This window comes from Herpailurus yagouaroundi, unplaced genomic scaffold (genome assembly GCF_014898765.1).
Source record: "Herpailurus yagouaroundi ecotype Mexico unplaced genomic scaffold, PumYag 67641, whole genome shotgun sequence".
In the NCBI taxonomy this organism is placed as follows: Eukaryota; Metazoa; Chordata; class Mammalia; order Carnivora; family Felidae; genus Herpailurus; species Herpailurus yagouaroundi.
In genome coordinates, this window is record NW_024420442.1 from 313,217 (window position 1) to 326,331 (window position 13,115).

General features: G+C 43.7%; 1 pseudogene; it reads right to left on the minus strand.

Annotated features, from left to right (window-relative positions):
• Window positions 1–7,735, minus strand: part of LOC121025426 (40S ribosomal protein S27-like) — a 61,384-nt pseudogene extending 53,649 nt beyond the window's left edge.
• Between the last annotated feature and the right edge of the window lie 5,380 nt (window positions 7,736–13,115).

Consider the following 13,115-nt stretch of genomic DNA (forward strand, 5'->3'; position numbering starts at 1 on the left):
TACAGTCAGTCCTGGGTGCTTCCGCTAAATTTAATCTCTGGCTTTCAGCGTTTACGCGAGTAGCCGGTACCCTCTGGGCCTGGAGATCAGGCTGGAGTAAATCTTGTAGGAGTAAATTGAAGTGAACCTCCTCAAATCTTGGAGGGAGAGGGAAGCTAAAGCCGGCAGCTGGGTGTTCAAGGAAATTTTCTGGGGAAGGTCGAGGAGTTTGGGAGCCATGGCAATTTACGTGGGCTTTGGTTTTTGTTCTGAGTCTATTTTCTATTCTTTTATACTATTAAGAGAGGACTTAAGGCCAATGAACCTAGAAGCAAAGAAGGGAAAAGTTTTTCTCTTTTACAGTTTTCGTGCCCAGTGTGGAGCTCTCTGCTGGCTGGATATTGCTCATTTTGGGGGCTGCTGCAGCCGAGGGGTCCTGGGACCTCTAACAAGTGCTGGCGAAAGATAAAAATGCTTTTTTTTTTTTTTTTTAAAAAAAAACATACTTTATTGTCAAGTTAGCTAACATACAGCGTATACAGTGTGCTCCTGGCTTTGGGAGTAGATTCCGGCGATTCATTGCTTACGTACAACACCCAGTGCTCATCCCAACAAGTGCCCTCCTCAATGCCCATCACCCATTTCCCCCCTCCCCCCTGCCCATCAACCCTCAGTTTGTTCTCTGTATTTAAGAGTCTCTTATGGTTTGCCTCCCTCTCTGTTTGAAACTATTTTTTCCCCATGGTCTTCTGTTAAGTTTCTCAAGTTCCACATATGAGTGAAAACATGGGATCTCTGTCCTTCTCTGACTGACTTATGTCACTGAACACAATACCCTCCAGTTCCATCCACGTTGTTGCAAATGGCAGGATTTCGTTCTTTCTCATTGGCAAGTAGTACGCCATTGTATACATAAACCACACAGAAGATAAAAATTCTTAACGACGTCAGTCTCTCACGTCTCTACCTGCAGCGTCTGTTGGAAGCAGGAGTGGTGAGCATACTTTCTCCTTTCTGTAAATTTGGATTAGCCAGAGATGGGACCCGTGGGTGGCTCAGTCGGTTAGGCGTCCGGCTTCGGCTCAGGTCATGATCGCGCGGTCTGTGGGTTCGAGCCCCGCGTCGGGCTCTGTGCGGACAGCTCAGAGCCCGGAGCCTGCTTCGGATTCTGTGTCTCCCTCTCTTTCTGCCCCTCCCCTGCTCGTGCTCTGTCTCTGTCTTTCTCTCTCTCTCTTTCTCTCTCTCTCTCTCTCAAAAATAAACATTAAGAAAATAAATAAACTTAGATTAGCCAGAGAAAATATTTGTGTAACTAGTTCCTTGGGTACAGCGACTTAAGTAAAGATGCGTTACGAGGACTCTTGTTTCCTCCTGCTCCCTTTCCTCCCGGAGAGGGTCATTGTGTTCCCTTGCGTCTGTCTTTTGTGTCACTTGCCACAAGGAGGAAAACCATAGGTTAGGACAGAAGCATGGGCCCCCGCAAGCCTGCCGTTCAAGCTGGCCTCGCAGACGAGTGAGTTCAAGGTTCTTTGGCGGGTCCAGTAGATTAATGCTGTGCCTACGGGAGCCCATAAAAGTCTAAGACTCAAAGAAATGACCGAAAGAGCCAGATTTTACACATTTTAGAAAAGAACCAATTTGCGGAGAATTGACAAGACACAAGTAGGTAATTAGCGAGGAACCAACAAGGTTTGTTTACACAGCCTTGTGGGCCTTGAGTTCCCTATCTCTGGTGATAAGGATGCCTTCCACCCTCCTGGTGTCGGGAGAATACCTTCTCGCCGGGAGATGTTTATTTCCTGCTCTCAGGGGAACAAAGGAGGGCCAGAGGGTCCTTCCCCCGATATCTGTTTCTCCAGTAACTTGAGTTCAAAATAATACGCATAAGTGGTATATTTTGGTGTGGTACATTCGGCTCTCCCTCAATGACTTCTTCAGAAGCTGGCTGCCTGTTACAAACCCGTAACCCCTGAATCTCTATTTTCTTTTTCTTTGCATATCCCACTGCAATAATACGCCCCACGTGTGTACTTCCTGCTGTGTTAAGACACATTTCCTCCTATTGGTCATAAAACCACCTTGTTTAAGTTGCAAGGAGTGTTCCCTGGATTTAGTGTTAATATGTGTCTAATGACGTCAGGCTCACAGTGTTTATCCTTTTCCGTTGCCACAGACACCACTGATGTTTCAGGTCACAAGGCGGGGGGGTGGGGGGGTGGGGGGGGTTGGGCACAAGGCGGGGGCAGTGTCTTTCTGTGTCCCCAAACGATTCCACCTAATTTGGCCTCCAAATCCCCAGCCACGTTTTCAAAGATCTCCACCCCCCACCCCCAGCCGATCACGATTATTTGCTCTTCCTCAGTCGTGCCCCATTTGTTTTTGAACCACAAGCCTTGGCTATTCCCTCTTCCTGGAGCACCTACTACCCATTAAATTTTGATTGTTGGAAAACTACTGGTCTTCAAAGGTTTGTTCAAAGCTCTAGGGGAGACGCTGACCCGAATCCCTTGCGAACATTCTCCCGAATTCCGTGCCAGAAAGCCTCTGCTCCAGCCCAAATGGTCTGTTCATCTCCTCAACATCCAACACTTACGTCTGCTCCTGTGACTTTGCTCATGATGTTTCCTGTGCTGGAATTTTGTCCGGGGCCCATCCACCGTCATAAATCAAAGAAAAGAGAGGTGTTTGGGTGTTCAGAAGAAACTTGTAGTTGGGAGAAGTAGGAGAGCGTTCCAAATAACCTTGAACTATGGTAAGATTTTATTTCAGTGGGAAACATGGAAGAATGACTGGGTCAGTGTCTGCCTGTGTCTCTATCGGTGTGCCTGTGTTGGTCCCATCTGTCCCTTTTCCATTAGGAGAGATTGGGAGCAACCTCACAATTTTCTAAAACCTGATCCAGGTGAGATAATGACCTGAGGACCTGTGATAGCTGTTCAGGCCCGAGCAGCATAAATTTCGGCTTACTAAAGGTAGGCTCACCCTATGTTTACCTCATAAGGGAGCCTCCTTACTCTAAGAGGACTCCCCCCATTCGCACCTAGTTCTGAGAATCACAATACAAGCTCGGGTTGGCACGGGACTCCACGTGTTGAGCTGAGGTTAAAGTTTATCGCAAGAATTCTGAATACAGTGATCACGATGCAACTCTCGAGTTCTCTGCGTAGGCCTGAACAAAGCAGCTCTAAAATGGGCAAGCAGGAAAATAAAACTACAACGAGATTTCACCTCGCCCCTGTTCGAATGGCTTTTATCACGAAGAGATAACAAGCTTTGATGAAGCTGTGGCGATAAGAGAACCTCCGTATAGTGTTGGTGGGAATGGAAAACAATATGGTGGTTCCTCAAAACACGAGAAACAGAACTACCGCATGATCTAGCAGTCCTTCTTCTGGGTATATACGTGAAGGAAATGAAAACACTGTACTGAATAGATATCTGTGCCCCCATGTTCACTGCAACATTATTTACAGTGGTCAAGACATGGAAACAACCCAAGTGTTCATCATCGGGTAAGTGGATAAAGAAAATGTGATACACACACACACACACACACACACACGTACATACGCGCATGTACACACACAGTGGAATACAATTCAGCTATAAAAAAGAAAGAAATCCTACTATTTGTGACACCTTGGATAGGCCTTGAGAGCCTTATTCTAAGTGAAATAAGTCAGGCAGAGAAAGGCAAATCCTGTGTGATCTCACTTACGTGTGGAATCTAAAAAAGCTGAACTCATCGATACAGAGTAGGATTGTTTCTGCCCGGGGGCGGGGGGGGGAGAGGGGAGGAAGGGGGGAGATGTTGGTCAAAGGGTACCAACTTTCCATTACAAGATGCGTAAGTTCCGTGAATCTGATATACAGCATGGTGACTATAGTTAACAGTACTGTATTATGTACCTGAAAGTTGTTAAGAGAGTAGATCTTAGATGTTATCACAGCAAAAAAAAAAAAAAAAAATGGTAATTATGTAAGAAGATGGAGGTATTAATTAACCCTACTGTGGTAATCATTTCACAACAACTACCTGTATCAAATCATCACATTGTACACCTTCCATTACCTCTGTGATATGTCTCTAATATCTCGATAAAGCTGAAAAATTTATTTTTTATTAAAAATTTTTAAATTTATTTATCTTGAGAGAGAAAGGGAAAGAGAGACAGACAGAGAGAGAGAGAGAGAGAGAGAGAGAATCCCAAGCAGGCTCTACATTTTCGGCACAGAGCCCGATGCAGGGCTCAATCCCACAAACCGTGAGATCGTGACCTGAGCTGAAACCGAGAATCGGACGCTTAGCTGACTGAGCCACCCAGGCGCCCCTGAAAAATTTATTTTAATTTAATATTTTTAATTTAAGAAAAGGAAAATGGGGACACCTGAGTGGCCCAGTCGGTTAAGTGTCCGACTTTGGCTCAGGTCCTGATCTTGCAGTTCGTGAGTTCGAGCCCCGCCTTGGGCTCTGTGCTGACAGCTCAGATTCTGTGTCTCCCTCTCTCTCTGCCCCGTCCCTGCTCACACTCTGTCTCTCCCCGTCTCTCAAAAATACATAAAAGCAATTTTAAAAAGGAAAAAAAAAAAAAAAAGAAAGAAAGAAAAGGAAAATGTAATTGGCCAATAAAAATAAAAATATGCTCCACCACACTGGTAACTGAACAAATGCAAATTAAAACCTCATTAAGCAACTATTTATAGAATCCGTCTGTATTGCAAAACGGACATCCAGAAAATATCCGATAATGCCGAAGCCTGGTAAGAATGTGAGGAACAAGGACTACTTGGGGAAGCGTAAAGGAACATAGCCTATTTGGAGTGTAATTAGGGCGCAGTACCGAATGGAACTCAAATTGCATACATAGGTTGTGTATTGGACCTAAGTATATACCAAAGATAGGCTCTCATCCGTGAGTTCAAGGAGGCAAGTGCAATAACGTTCATCGTGTCGTTCAGTCATATTTAGTGAATGCCCGCTATATACCTGCCACTGTTCCATGCGCTGGGGTTCTATCCCTGAACAAAGCAGACAAAAATCCCTGTTCCCGTGGAGCTTACATTCTAGGGGAGGGCAATCGCTGCAAGCTATACAGAAAAATAAAATCTGCTGGCATGGCCACCAGGAGACAATGAAATGTAAGAAAACAATAACATGTTTATTTTTTTCCAACAACAGAATACCATAAAATAGTGAATACGTGATAGGTCTAGATGTTCCTCCTCACTTTGTGTGAGAGAAGTAGGTGGCAGAATACGTAGTGTGTGCCATCGATGTAAGCGTTTATTGTTTTTAAATGTTTATATTTTATTTTTGAGAGACAGCGTGCACGCGGTGGGGGGAAGGGGCAGGGAGAGAGGGAGACAGAGGGGTCCGAAGCAGGCTCTGCGCTGACAGCAGAGAGTTGGAGGCGGGGCTCGAACTCGCGGACCGCGAGATCATGACCTGGGCGGAAGTTGGACGCTTAACCGACTGACCCACCCAGGGGCCCCGGTGTAAGGGGGGTGGGGGGGTGGGTGGGTGATGGGTATTGAGGAGGGCACATTTTGGGATGAGCACTGGGTGTTGTATGGAAACCAATTTGACAATAAATTTCATATATTGAAAAAAAAAAACCAAGAACATGTTCTATACTTTTTGTAAGTACACGTATAGGCATGTAAATGTGTTATAACAAAATAACAAAGGAAGGATGCCCACTGAAGTCATGAGGTGGGCTGCCCCTAGAGAGTGTGTGTGTGTGGATGGAGGGAATAAAACAGAATTGGGGATGGGGACAAGGAGTACTTCAGTTTCACCTGCATTATTTGATTTCTTTTATTTAAAAGACATAAGGCCAAAATGGCAAAATGCTAGTAATTTCCTATTGTAGGTAGTAGGTTTCCTGTGTTTCTTAAAGATTTTTTTCTTTAAGAATTTCTTAAAGAATACTGACCTATTCTATTAAATTCTCAAGAAAAAAAGGAAAAGCTAATTGACTAAAATAAATCAACCGATAATAAATGCCAAATGAATGATCTACAATTTCCTCCCTCCCTCCCTTTCCTCTTCTTTCCATCCCTCTTTCCTGCCTTCCTTCCTTTCTTCCTCTCGGTAATGCCAACCAGCATACCAGACCCATTTTTTTTTTTCCTGCTGACCTTGACTCCTGTCCGCATTTCAGCTCAACTGGTCAGAGTAACTGCAATATGAATGCCTGTTGTCAGAAATAAAATTACACTCGAACCTCCCAATTCATAGCTACAGATGGGAATTACAGCATCACTTTTGCTTATCTCAGCTTTTCATCCCCAATAATGTACATCCAGTCATGATCAGAGACAATACTCAGTTTATAGCAAGGAATCAAGTTGAAGGACTTTATATTATGAGCTTACACGAAATATGAAATTGTCGATATGCATATGTTTACATATATATTGTTGACAATTGAGTAGCGCCCACCATGTTAAATATTGTAATTTCGATTTGGATTTGTAGAGGCTATACATGTTTTTTTTTTTTACACAAAATTGCCTAAAAATGTATTCGTGCATCACTAATTCAACGCGGAATGAGGGAGAGACCGAGGGACAGGAAAAGGGTAGGTGAAGCTTTTTCAATGAATCAAGCACCAAGCATTAATAAGCACCAGATATAGGCAGTATGTGTGTGTCCAAGTTATAGGCTTGTGGGACTTTGTTTAGGGTTTATGGACTGTGAGTTCTAGAGAACTGGGCTTTGTTCCTCACCGTTGCAACATGCGGGAGGTGAGTGAAATACTGCAGATTACTGGCCTACCTAGAGAGCTCTCAATAACTACTTCTGGTGGATAGTTTGTAAGTACTTTGGTTGGGAGAAAGCCTTTCAAATGATAAAAAGGAAAGCATATCTTTATCCTCATCTACATGATCAACAGGGGTCCATTTAACCAAAAAGCAAACTTGTATTATAGTTGGATTCTAAATAAGCTTGTGTGTGTGTGTGTGTGTGTGTGTGTGCGCGTGTGTGCTTTTTAAAGTCCCACATCTCATTAAAACTACATAGACAACCAATAAATCTCTTTTCGTATAAGCCCAAAAGCATATAAGAAAGAAGCAACATATGTGTTGGGTCCATAAGCCAGGGGGAATGCTTCCACCAGCCTCATGAGACAAAAATGTGCCTCCACACCTTGAGGCCACACCTTGGCCTTCTGAACTCGCTGTTGTAAAATGGAAACCCTCTGACTCAGCTCAGGTCCTCAGATGCTGACAAGTTCCAAAGCTGAGTTTAGAAGGAGGAGATGGAAGTAACAGAGGAATTGAGACTGAGCAGCAGCTAACGCGGGTGGTAAAGTCGCAGACTTTCACACAAGCCGACAAGGAACATGACGAATGGGCCGCCCGTCTGTGTCAGTGCTTTATCATTTGCTAATAATGGCATGAGTTGAACTTGAAAGCGGCCACATTGGTGTGCGCCCGCACGTGCTGCCGGTCCCTTAGATGCAAAGATGTTACACTGCTGTGTGTTTGAATCGACCTAAGAGCTGGTAGTCGTTGCACGAGAGCTCCACTGATGCCCTAGAGAGATCCCATTGGTAGGAGGGCATTTTGGTCTGTACGGAGACCTTTGGAGCAACTGAGATCTAGTTATCTTACCTTTAAAATGTGACCCAGCATATGCGGCTTCTTCTTGTCTCTGGAGCTCCACAGGGGTCTCTGTGTTGCAGCATGGGGTCAATTTGTTTCTGTTCTGTTTTGACCCCGGGTGACCAGCCAAGGCGATGAAAAACATCTTAACGAACTTGACAAATCTTGTGCGGTGGCTGGGGGATAAGGAAGTCTTACTGCAAATAACCTATAAACATTAGAAAGCTACAGCTATCTCTTAAGCTATAGCCTCTGACCCCCAGGGTGAGAAAGGAACAATTTTATTTATTAACAGCCCTCCTGACTGCACCAAAAAGCATTGCCACCATTACTTAAGGCCTGTCTATGATGAGCTATAGAAATCAAAAGTAACAGAAAGGTCCTGGCCCTCTTAGAAGCACTAAGCCAAACACAACAGTGGCATAAATGGATACGGTAGCTATGTATAGATACACAGAAACAAATTTAGCATTTACCCACACGATATGAAAATGAAATAGTTACAATATAGAAAACATTTTACTTTTTCTATTACTACGGCAAACGCTCACGATAGCCATGAATATAATTCAATCAGCGATTGACTTCCATACCCCTCCCTGCTCCATTTTCAATTAGGGGTGCGTTATCTTTCCGAGGTGGGCACAGAAGCACTGAGAGATGCCTAACGGTATGGAAACAGAGTGGACAATCATCACTAAGACTTGCCAGGCTTTACCTGGGACCCAGATGAATTTTACTAATGCAACTGGACTCCTGAAAATGGAGGCCTACGACAGCTATCTAAAATCACCTCGTGGGACTCCTGGGTGGCTCGGTCCGTTACGTGCTGGACTGTCAATTTCAACTCAGGTCATGATCTCGCTCGGGCTCATGAGCTTGAGCCCTGCATCGGGCTCTGTGCTGACAGTTTGGAGCCTGACTGGGATTCTCTCTCTCTCCTTCCCTCTCTGCCTCTCCCCCGCTCTTGCTCTCTCTCTCTCTCAAAACTTAAAAATAGTAAATAAAATAAAATCACCTAGTCATTACATTTCCCCTCATAATAAAGCAGCCCTACAATTTACAAGGTTGACTTTGGGACCCTGTTGGTTGGTTTATGGCAGAGATTTTTTGCATTTACAAGAGCTATCATATATTGAGTGCTTTAGTATGTATCAGGAATTGTGCTTTATGTAAACGTCTCATCCCTGTAGCCACCTCAGGCACAATTATTATCTCCATCTAACTGGTACAGAGGCTCAGAGAGGTTAGGTAGCTTTCCTAGAATCACGCAGCGACACGAGCTGGAATCTAGTCCAGAGTTTTTGACATCAAAGCCCCAGTGCTTAACAACTACTATACCACAATGTATCCTTCCTTTTCTTGTGCACTTTCTTGTCTCACAGCCCATAAGAAATCCAATTAAAAAAGCAAATGTAGCTAGGGTGGGCCCCCACCTTCTTGTCCTGTTTCTACTCTGTCCTCTCCCAACCACCGAGAGGTCAAATGCTAGCCAATACGACTGCATTGCTTATTAGAATAAGAGTGAGAAATGCACTGATGCGTCTTCTCATAGGGAAGATGCTTACTTTTTTATTTAAAGAAGTATGATGAGACATTTTCTGATATGTTTCTTTTTTTTTTTAATATGAAATTTATTGTCAGATTGGCTTCCATACAACACCCGGTGCTCATCCCAACAGGTGCCCTTCTCAATGCCCATCACCCACTTTCCCCTCCCTCCCACCCTCCACTTTCTGATATGTTTCAAGACCCAGAATGGAAGTTTACACCATTATGTTCTTGTAATGGAAACGTGTTCTCTATTTAACAACTTCAAAATGAAACGCATTATTAATGCAATATGGACCAGAAGTGTGGCCAAGCACTCAAGTGGAAGAAACAACAACAACAACAACAAAAATGAAAACCATGACCCAAATGACCAAATTAGACTAAAATTAGTGAAAGCAGAAACTGGCAAAATGAAGAAAAGCCTCTAACCTCCTTCCCCAATCAAATTAAATACACACAGGGGCACCTGGGTGGCTCAGTCGGTTAAGCTTCCGATTTCGGCTCAGGTCGTCATCTCGCGGTCCCTGAGTTCGAGCCCCACGTCAGGCTCTGTGAGGACAGCTCGGAGCCTGGAGCCTGTTTCGGATTCTGTGTCTCCCTCGCTCTCTGCCCCTCTCCCGTTCATGCTCTCTCTCTGTCTCAAAAATAAATAAAAATAAAACGTTAAAAAAATTTAAAAAAAGAATTAAATACACACATGTAGCTGGTTAAAGCTTTAACTTTCTAAATTTTAACAAAACGATCCTTTGCTTGGGTATTGGTGGCCGACACCAGAGTCACACTCAAGTGGAATGTAATTTACTCATATATCATCTAGGCAACTGATAGGTCCAGAACGATTCAAATACACCTACTCACTATAAGCATTTCAATTTTGTCTCTAAAGCTTGTCATCTGTTTTCTACAAAATGAACAGTCAAATATTCCTCACTGGATCTCTTTCCCAGAGTGAGAGTCAGAAAGAGGTTGTGTTTCGTTAGACTTCCAAGTCTGAAGGTTGACTTCACCCTCTACCTCACTGACTGCACACCAGCGCCCCTAGCCCTGAACGTCCCTGCTCTTGTATGTATGCATGTATGTACTTTATTTTTCCCTCCGCTTTCCACTTCTGTTATCCTTCCCTTACCACAGACAGCCATTCTAATGCATTTGGTGTGTATCATCTTATTTGTTTTTATAAAATGCCACATTGTACTTTATGCGCATGTATTTTTTTTAAGTAGGCTGCATGCAAGGCTTGAACTCATGACCCTGAGATCAAGACTTTAGCTGAGATCAACAGTTGGACGCTTAACCGGCTGAGCTGCCCGGCACCCCTGTATTTTTAAATTTATATAAATGGCCCTGTCTGTAGACCTCATTTGGTTTCTTATTTCTCACTTAACATGAGATGCGCGCACACACACACACACACACACACACACACACAAGTATATGTAGACGTGCATGTGTAGTTATCCAAAGCCTAAAAATCACAAAAGAAGACTGTTCTTCTGCATACTTTTCCTAATTAATTTTGCCCATTCTTGTGGGGAGTGGGCACATTGAGTGTGAAATATGGAAAGTGATTTTTGTTTTGAAAGGCATGGTGCTGAAATCACTTGTGAGGGTGAACTGCAGAAAATCAATGTGTACTTTTAAAAAATATTTGAATTCAAGTTAACGTACAGTGTAGTCTTGGCTTCATGAGTAGAACCCAGTGATTCACCTCTTACATATGAACCCAGTGCTCATCCCCAAAAGTGTCCTCCCTAATGCCCGTCACCCAGTTAGCCCATCCCCCCCCACCTCCCATCCAGCAGCCCTCAGTTTGTTTTCTGTATTTAAGAGTCTCTTACGGTTGGCCTGTGAGCTCCCAATTCTAGTCCTAGCTCGACTACAAACTCACTGTGTGACTCTGGGCAAGTCCTCTGTCTAGGCTTTCATCTATAAAATGAAGAGAGTTGGACCAGGTAACCTCTGAGGTTCCTTGCCGGGCTGTTATTCCGGGTTAATAGGGCTTGGAGCTGTGGCTCAGTGAACACTCCATTTCTTCTCCTCCCTATCACCCGGTTATACCAGGAAAGCTGCCTTTTATTTTGCCCATGAGAGCTGGAAGATGAGAAGTCCAGGAGCAGGAACACGTAACAATAGATACCTTTGAGAAGCTAGCCATAGACAGAGGTAAGACCTGCCTTACAGAGGCATATTGTGGATTGTTCACAGCACTACAGATAATAAAAAAAATGGTCCCTGGAACAGAAACTCGAATCCACCAGGCAGGACGAACGATTTTTCAAAATATTATGCTTGAACAGCCCTCTCTGTGGAAAAACCTTGAAAATGCTATCTCCGTGTCGGCGCTGAAGGCAAACATATTCCATTGAATGAATGTGCCTGAGCGTCTGCCTTACACAGATCCAGAAAACACTCAGCTGGCCCAAGTCAGATGCAGTGACAGATTTCAAGACCGTTGGGACTGAAGGCGGTTGGGAGATCATTGATCCAAGTCTGAGACTGGCTCGGAGTCAGGAAATGAACTTCAAATGCGTCATCGTCCCGGCTGGAGAAGGCCCTGCTGTACAGCAGAATTGAGCGCTGCCCCAGTACAACCTTAGCAGGACCCTTTCCAAGAACATCAACTATGCCTTTTCCAATTACATCTCCAGACCCCTGCCTCCTTCGAGTGCCTCGCTGGCTCCCACCCCGCTGCCCAGTATTCCGAATTCCTACGAACCTCTTAGGTAGTACAGTCTCCTGCATGGTGTCTTGTTGATATCTGGTGCTAAGCCCCGCGCTGTTGGAAGGAAGGTCTTAGACCAGGGTCAAATTCTGGCTGTGGTGATGGCTACCCACGTGTCCTTGCAAAAGATATGATCCAAGATCCTGATGTGATGGGAAAGGTCGCCGTGGCCCAAAGAGGTTAAATAAGGGGCTGGTGCTTGCACAGGTACTCAGCGGCAGTACGAATTAGGAAGGAAGTCTTTCCTCTGACCCCTCACTGGGTGTTCTTTGGACCTGTGTGTGTGTGTGTGTGTGTGTGATTATTTTCTTGAGAGCGTTGAGCCACAAGTTGTCGAGAAACAGTTAACAATAGGCGTCCTGGTATAAAGTGAGGATGCTAAGAGCAGTCTCTGAAATTGGACAGATCAGGGCTTGAATCCCGGGTAGAATATTGTAAGGTATGTGACCTTAAGCAAATCAATGGAGTTCTTTGTTCTTTGAACAGTGTTAGCGTGGACTATTTCTTCGATTCCTTTAACCTGTTTGTGTTTTTACATTTCAGGTGTATTTCTTGTAAGCAGCATATAGGGGGAATCTTGCCTTTGAATCCAATCTGATGATGTGTGCCCTTAAAGCGGAATGTTAGATTATTTACATTTCATGTGATTATCGATATGGTCCCATTTAAGTCTATCATCTTGGTTTATATTTGTTCTGTCTGTTCTTCCCTTTTTCCTTCCTTTTCTGCCTTTATCTTTTGATCAGGTGAATACTTTTTTAGGATTCATTTCTCTCTCTCTCTCTCTCTCTCTCTCTCTCTCTCTTTGGCTTATTAACTCTTTGTTTTGTTATTTTAGTGGTTGTGTTAGGATGTTTGGCTTACATCTTTGACTTACCACAGTCTGCCTTCTAGAATTTTATACTGTTACATACTATTTTACAAATTTTGTTCATTTACTGTTTTACTATTTAAAATTAGTATATTAACAGTGAGTATTAATTATTAATTAGTATGTTAATAATGTATTTATAACAATCTTACAATAGTATACCTCCATTTCACCTCTTCTGGCCTTTTTGTTATTGGTGCTATGTATTTTACTGTTATCTATGTTTTTTTTATTTTTTTTAAACATTTATTCATTTTTGAGAGTGAGAGAGACAGAGCATGAGCAGGGGAGGGATAGAAAGGGAGACACAGAATCCGAAGCAGGCTCCAGGCTCCGAGCTGTCCGCACAGAGCCTGACGCGGGGCTCGAACTCACGAA